General features: G+C 43.2%; 1 protein-coding gene across 7 annotated transcripts in view; it reads left to right on the top strand.

The window, feature by feature from the left end:
* Window positions 1-561: 561 nt before the first annotated feature.
* Window positions 562-6,000, top strand: part of LOC109933045 (secretory carrier-associated membrane protein 5-like) — a 60,354-nt gene continuing 54,915 nt past the window's right edge. The window contains exons 1-3 of one of the 7 annotated variants that reach the window (XM_048617125.1): window positions 898-981; window positions 1,114-1,167; window positions 1,877-1,939. The gene's annotated coding sequence lies outside the window, so the exon portion shown is untranslated. The other 6 variants (XM_048617126.1, XM_048617129.1, XM_048617127.1 and 3 more) reach the window with 6 other exon arrangements.

The raw sequence follows: 6,000 nt of genomic DNA, 5'->3' as shown, positions 1-6,000 counted from the left end.
GAACAAACTCCTCTAGCTATTTTTATCACCCTGTTCGGAGATATTATTACACACCTCTGGAACAGGTTGGGCATGAACCCAGGCCTCCTCCCTCAGAGGCAGGGTGACTACCACTGCAGCACAAGAGCCCTTGACATTTCCATTATATCATCATCACCCCAGAGAGAAGGGAGGTGCATAATTATTGTTACTTATGAAGTTGGCTTTGTCCTTTGTTGTTATTTTTCTCCTGTGGTTTTGCCCTCTGTGGGCCACATTTGAAGAACAACCCAGAGGCCCCTTCAAGTTGGAGGATTTGGAGTCGTCTTGTCCCCATTGAGCATCCCTGATTGAGAGTAGGCGGGGCGTTGCTGCTCCAGTTCGGTTTGAGTGACAGGGGCATCAGCCACTGGAGTGAGAGCTTGCTGGGGCGTTGCTATGGGAGACCGACTTGAGTGACGGGGCATCAGCCACTGGAGTCAGCTCCATGGACGGTAGGGGCGGGGTGTCTCCGCACGTGACCGGTTTGAATGACAGGGCCGCGCACGCTCGTGGGATCCTCTGGTGGTGAGGGCGCGGCGCGTTACTATTGGAGACCGACCCGAGTGACAGGGGCAGCAGCCACTGTGGCGAAGGCCTTGTGTGGAGGGGACGGTGGTTGCCATGGGATACCGATTTGAGTGACAGGAGAGCACACGCTGGCGTGAGCACCCGGAGGCGAGGGCGTTGCTATTGGAGACTGATTGGAGTGACGGGAGTTCCAGCCACCGGAGAAAGGTCCTGTTGGTCAGGCGGGGGTGTGTTGCCATTGGGGACAGCTTTGCGTGGAAGGGGCGGGGCGTTGCCGCAGGAGACCGATTTGAGTGATAGGGGCAGCAGCCACTGAAGTGAGAATCCGGCGGTGAGGGGGTGGGCATTGCCACTGGAGACGGGTTTGAGTGACAGACGGCGAAGGGGCGGGTTCAGGACCCTTTCTCGCGAGAGGCGGCGTCCAGGAGGAAGGTGAAGGAAGCGTCTGCGGGGGAAAAAAAACAGCCGCCCCGACGGTTGACTCCTACACCCGGGGGCGGGGAGGGAGTGAAGTAAACAGGGTAGAATGAAATCAGCAAATTAAATCTCCCTTTCCACCTGCAGGCAGGCCGATTTAGCCCTGGCAGAGACACAGCGGCAGTAGCAGCCACTGGAACGGTAAGGGCAGGACAGGGTCGGGCAGGTCAGCCTAGGCCTGGCATTACAGCAGGGGGAAGCTGGGTTTGTGCAGCACGGGAGCAGAGGGCAGGCATTGACACAGAGGGCATATGCACCATCCAGCTCAGGGCAGGTGCATTGCACGGTGGGGGCGACCTTGCATTAGTAAAAGTGCAAATCGCATCGACATAAAACCTCGAGGATCGAGGTGCAAGTCTGTGCAGTTTATTTAGAATAAAATCGCTGCCTTGATGCTGCTGAAGCAGGGAGAAGGGAAAATCTCGTATTTCGTTTGCAAATTGCGTATCACCTTATGCATTTTTTTTTAAGTGATTCCTTGGGTGCAGTATTGAATGCTTGCTGCTGCTGGGATTAAATCTACACGGTATATTGTGTATGTTACTGAACTTTGATTTAACAAAAATGTATCTATGGTATTATGGGATGTGGGCCAAAGACAGACATGTGGAATTAGGCCACACATCAGCCATAATCTCATTAATTGATGGAACAGGTGCGAGGGACTGAATGGCCTACTCCTGTTCTTGTGTATCACTTGAATTTATTGCGTGTGTATACGAATAAGGTGACTGGTTACTGATGAAGCTGTTTGCCTTCATGTTGCATGATGTAATCTCGACCGGTTGACTGGTTTGCACTGCTGCTTTCAAATTCATTCCTGGCTTATTGTTTCTTTTTCTTTCTCCAGTTATTGCAAACTAATTATTTGAGGGAATCTGTCCTTAAAAATCAAATTGCTGCAAGCACTCAGGTGAGGCTGCTTTGTTAGAGTGAGGAACAGTTTTTAACTGGAAATTTATAATTGTTTTCCCTTCAGAGGCTGCCTGACCTGATGAATATTCTTCAGCATCTGCATTTTGCTTTTGCTGAATGGTTTATCAATGTTTAAAATAGGTGTATAAGTAGTTTCTCGGGGCCCCATAGGCCTGCTCCACCGTATAATTACGGTCATGGCTAGTCTGTTTTGAATTCCACATTCTCATCAACTCTGGTGGCCCTTTATTTCCCTGTCTAACAAAAATCGATTCACTTGTCGTAAAATACTCAATGACCTCACCTTCACTGCCTTTTAAGACAGACTTCCAAAATTGCACAACCCTATGAGATTTAAAAGAAATCTCCTCATCTCTAACTTTGAAAGGGTGACCCCTTAATTTAAAAGAAAGTGTCCTCTAATTCTGGACTGTCTCAAGAGGAAACCTCCTGTCTATGCCATTTTGTAAAGACCATTCAGAATTTTTTACACTTCAATTGCATAACCCCTCGGTCTTCTAAACTTCAGTTGAAACAACTGCAGCCTGTCCAGTTTATCTTCATGAAATTATCTATTTTATGCCCATGTAAATGTAACTGCTTTGCTTGATCTCAAAAGTTTGCCGAGTCAAATCAACAAAACTGGCAAATGATACAAACTGATTGGATTCATCTTGTATACTTCAAAGTTAAGGTCCTGTGTGACCAGTACATTTTGTGTTCAAGTTTTTTTTTTTACTGATTTTTGTTTGGCCCCCACCCACCCAGGTTGAACATGATGCACTAGTTGATGCCAAGTATATTCCAGGCAATAAGGGGAAAAATATGAAATGTGAGAGGAGTCGTTGACTGTTATTGTGCAATTCCTAATCAGTATTTCGGAGGTGGGCGGGGAAATGGTGCTGTAATGGTTGTATCACTCGGTCAGTAATCCAGAGGTCCAGGCTAATGTTCTGGGAGTGTGGATTCAAATTCCATCATGGCAGCAAGTGGAATTTAAATACAATTAATAAAATTTGCTCTTGAAAGCTAGTTTCATCATTTGTGACCACAAAAGTGTTATCAATTACTTTTTTAAAAAAAAAAATCTGTGGCTCACTTAAAAGCCCTTTAGCAAATAAATCTGTCATCATTACCTGGTCTGGCCTACGTATGATCCCAGACCCACAGCAATATGGTTGACTCTCAACTGCCCTCTGAAATGACTTAACAGGCTGCTTAGTTCAAGGGCAACAAATCATTGCCTTGCCTTGCCAGCAACATCCAAAACCAATTAAAGGCAGAGCTGTGTCGGAATGCAGGGTACTTTCTGACTGAAAAGTAAGAACGAGTGGAGATCCAAGTGCAGAGATCATTAAGATGCCTCAAACAGGGTTATAAAATTGGAAATATTGAGAATTAAGGAGGATAGTGTTACATTTCAAAAGGGTTTTGTGGCATAGTGGTAGTGTTATTCTTTTAGGCTGGAATGTGTGGGTTCAGGTCCTAACTGTACAAGAGGTGTATCATAACATGTCTGAACTGGTTGATTCAAAATAAATGTGCATTGCAAAAGATGTAAGCCAGATGAGTAGCAGATGAAACTAAATGCAGAAAAGTGTGATGTGATTTATTTTGGTAGGAAACAATGAGTAGGGAAATGTAAATTGTAAAGGAGGAGTAGAAGGGTACATGCTCAGGGTTAGCTCTAACTTGAAGCTTACTATAACTGAAAAGCTGGAGTTGCCTGTTAAATGCTGAAGTATATTTTTCAGAGTCTAAGGTAGCATAGACCCAGGGAAGAGTGATCAATCAGAGTGTGATGAGGCATTGAGTAAGTTCATGACAAAGATCCTCAGTGAGTTTCAAGGCCAACTTGGTAAAAGTGAAGAATTACAATTTCTTGTGAAGTTTTGAAAAGATACAGTGACCCAATGCCTCAAGTTTTAGGAGATTTGCTGAGTGATCCCTGGGCTTTGTTTTCATTGCAAATTCTTTATGGTATGAGCTAGAATTGTTCCACCACAGTCTCTTACTCATATTCACCACGTTACCTTCTAATCTAAAATTAACTTGAACATGCAGGTTGTTCTAATACTGTATAGTTTATTATTTGTTAATCCTATTATTGGTCCCTGTCTAGCCACATTGTAACATCAGTTTCATTGTCAAGTCTAGGATTGTAACACAGCTTGTGTTGTAGATAGATTGAAGAAGTTGAGGCTGTCCTCCTTGGAGAGGCAGAGGTTGGTAGAGGTATTCAAAATCATGAGGATCTGGACTGAGTAGGGACGGAGAATCTGTTTGCATGGAGCAGAGGATAGAGGTTTGAAGTGATTTGCAAAAGAAACAGTGGTGATGTGAGATAAAACAGTTCTGCATGGGGTGTGGTTAAAGATCTGGGGTGCATCACCTGAGTGTGATGTTGATTCAAGAAAGAATTAAATCATTATCTGAAGAAAATTTTGCAGGTTTCAGGAGCAAAGGGTGAGGATGTAGTTAGAGTGGAATTGCTCTTGCAGAAAGCTGTTAACGCAGCAGGTTGACCACCCCCACCCCAGTAACTTTTGATTATTTTATATAATAGAATAATCGAAGAAAGCACATAGATTGCTAGAGTGATAGACTCTGAGCTGATACAAATTATGCTTTAGGTACACACAGCATCAGTTAAACCCCACAACAGTGTAGTGAGCAATTTTGCATCGACACCACAGGACATACTGGCATTCGGGACTACATTGTACGTAAATTGAAATGATAGCTAGGTTGCAAGAGTTGAGCTACAAAGGAGCAATCAAACAAGGATTGTAGATTATCTATATTCAGTCATTTCAGACATGTTATGATATGGTCTGGAGTAGGTAGCTGTTCAACTTGGGCTTTCTAGCTCAGAGAGAGTCGTTACCACTTCACCATGAGCACTAATCTCACCTCCTTTTGTGTACACCTAGTCACACAGATTAGCCTAAAACTAGGATTGTATGTCTGGAGTTTAGAAGGTCAGAGAGTGATTTAATTGCAGTTTTCTAGATATTGAAGAACAGAAAGAATAGATTGGAAAAATTACTTTGCTAATTAGAGACTGGTTAAGGGGTGAGGGATAGATTAATTTACAAATTCAGACTTTGCAGAAGTGAACATAAGAAAACACTTGCAATAAGTTTGGCACATTTTTTTGCAAATGGTAATAAGTAATTTATTTACCAATTTTAAAATTAGTTTGGATTTTCTTCCTATCCATATGAGTTTAAAAACAGCTCGATAGAGTTAGGTCACAGATTGGCCATGATCTAATGGAAGTCATATTCCTGCTTCTGCCTTTTCTAGGTTGCCCATTAACTACTTCCTGGCGAAGTACAAGCAAAAAATTGTCTTTGTTTTATCATTGAGGACTAAAACTAAACCGCATATCCTAAAAAGCCTAACTTCCTTTTGGAATCTAATTAGAACTGAATGCCTCTTTTCAACTTGCCAGGAGGAGTGCAGATGCAACAGTATTCAGCACAACTGCAATGCAGTTGCAGCCATTTGATTGGCATCTCATCTGACATCTTCAACCGTTAGGTCCCTCCACTATCCATGTCCGGTGTCAGCAACATGCATCTTTTACGAGCTGCACTTTGCAAGACTGTGATATTTGCCTAGAAGGACGAGAGCAATAGATTCTTGGGAACACCATCAATTGGAAGTTCTCCTCTAAGCTACACACCATCCTGACTTGGAACCATATTGTTGTTCCTTCACTGTCGCTGTTTGAAAACCCTGGAACTTCTTCCCTAACATTACTATGGCTGTGGCTGTACCTAAGAATGCAGCTCACCACCATCTTCTTAAGAACAACTTAAGTGCTGTCCTAAAATATGATCAGACATGATCTTATTGAAAGTATTGAAGGACAAGTGGCTTACTTTTGCTCCCAATTCATAAAGCAAGATCAGATCTTGTTTGATTTAGGGAGGGCAAAAATAACTTGTTCTTTACTACAATTCATACTTTGAATATCTGTTCATACTAGAATAGCCATTTCTATTAATGGCTGACATGGCAGTTCTAACCCAGCTTAGCATTTTGTGTATC

The sequence above is a fragment of the Rhincodon typus genome, chromosome 36, assembly GCF_021869965.1.
Source record: "Rhincodon typus isolate 14 chromosome 36, sRhiTyp1.1, whole genome shotgun sequence".
In the NCBI taxonomy this organism is placed as follows: domain Eukaryota; kingdom Metazoa; phylum Chordata; class Chondrichthyes; order Orectolobiformes; family Rhincodontidae; genus Rhincodon; species Rhincodon typus.
The sequence above is the reverse complement of the archived record's forward strand: the minus strand, read 5'-3'. Positions and strand labels throughout refer to the sequence as shown.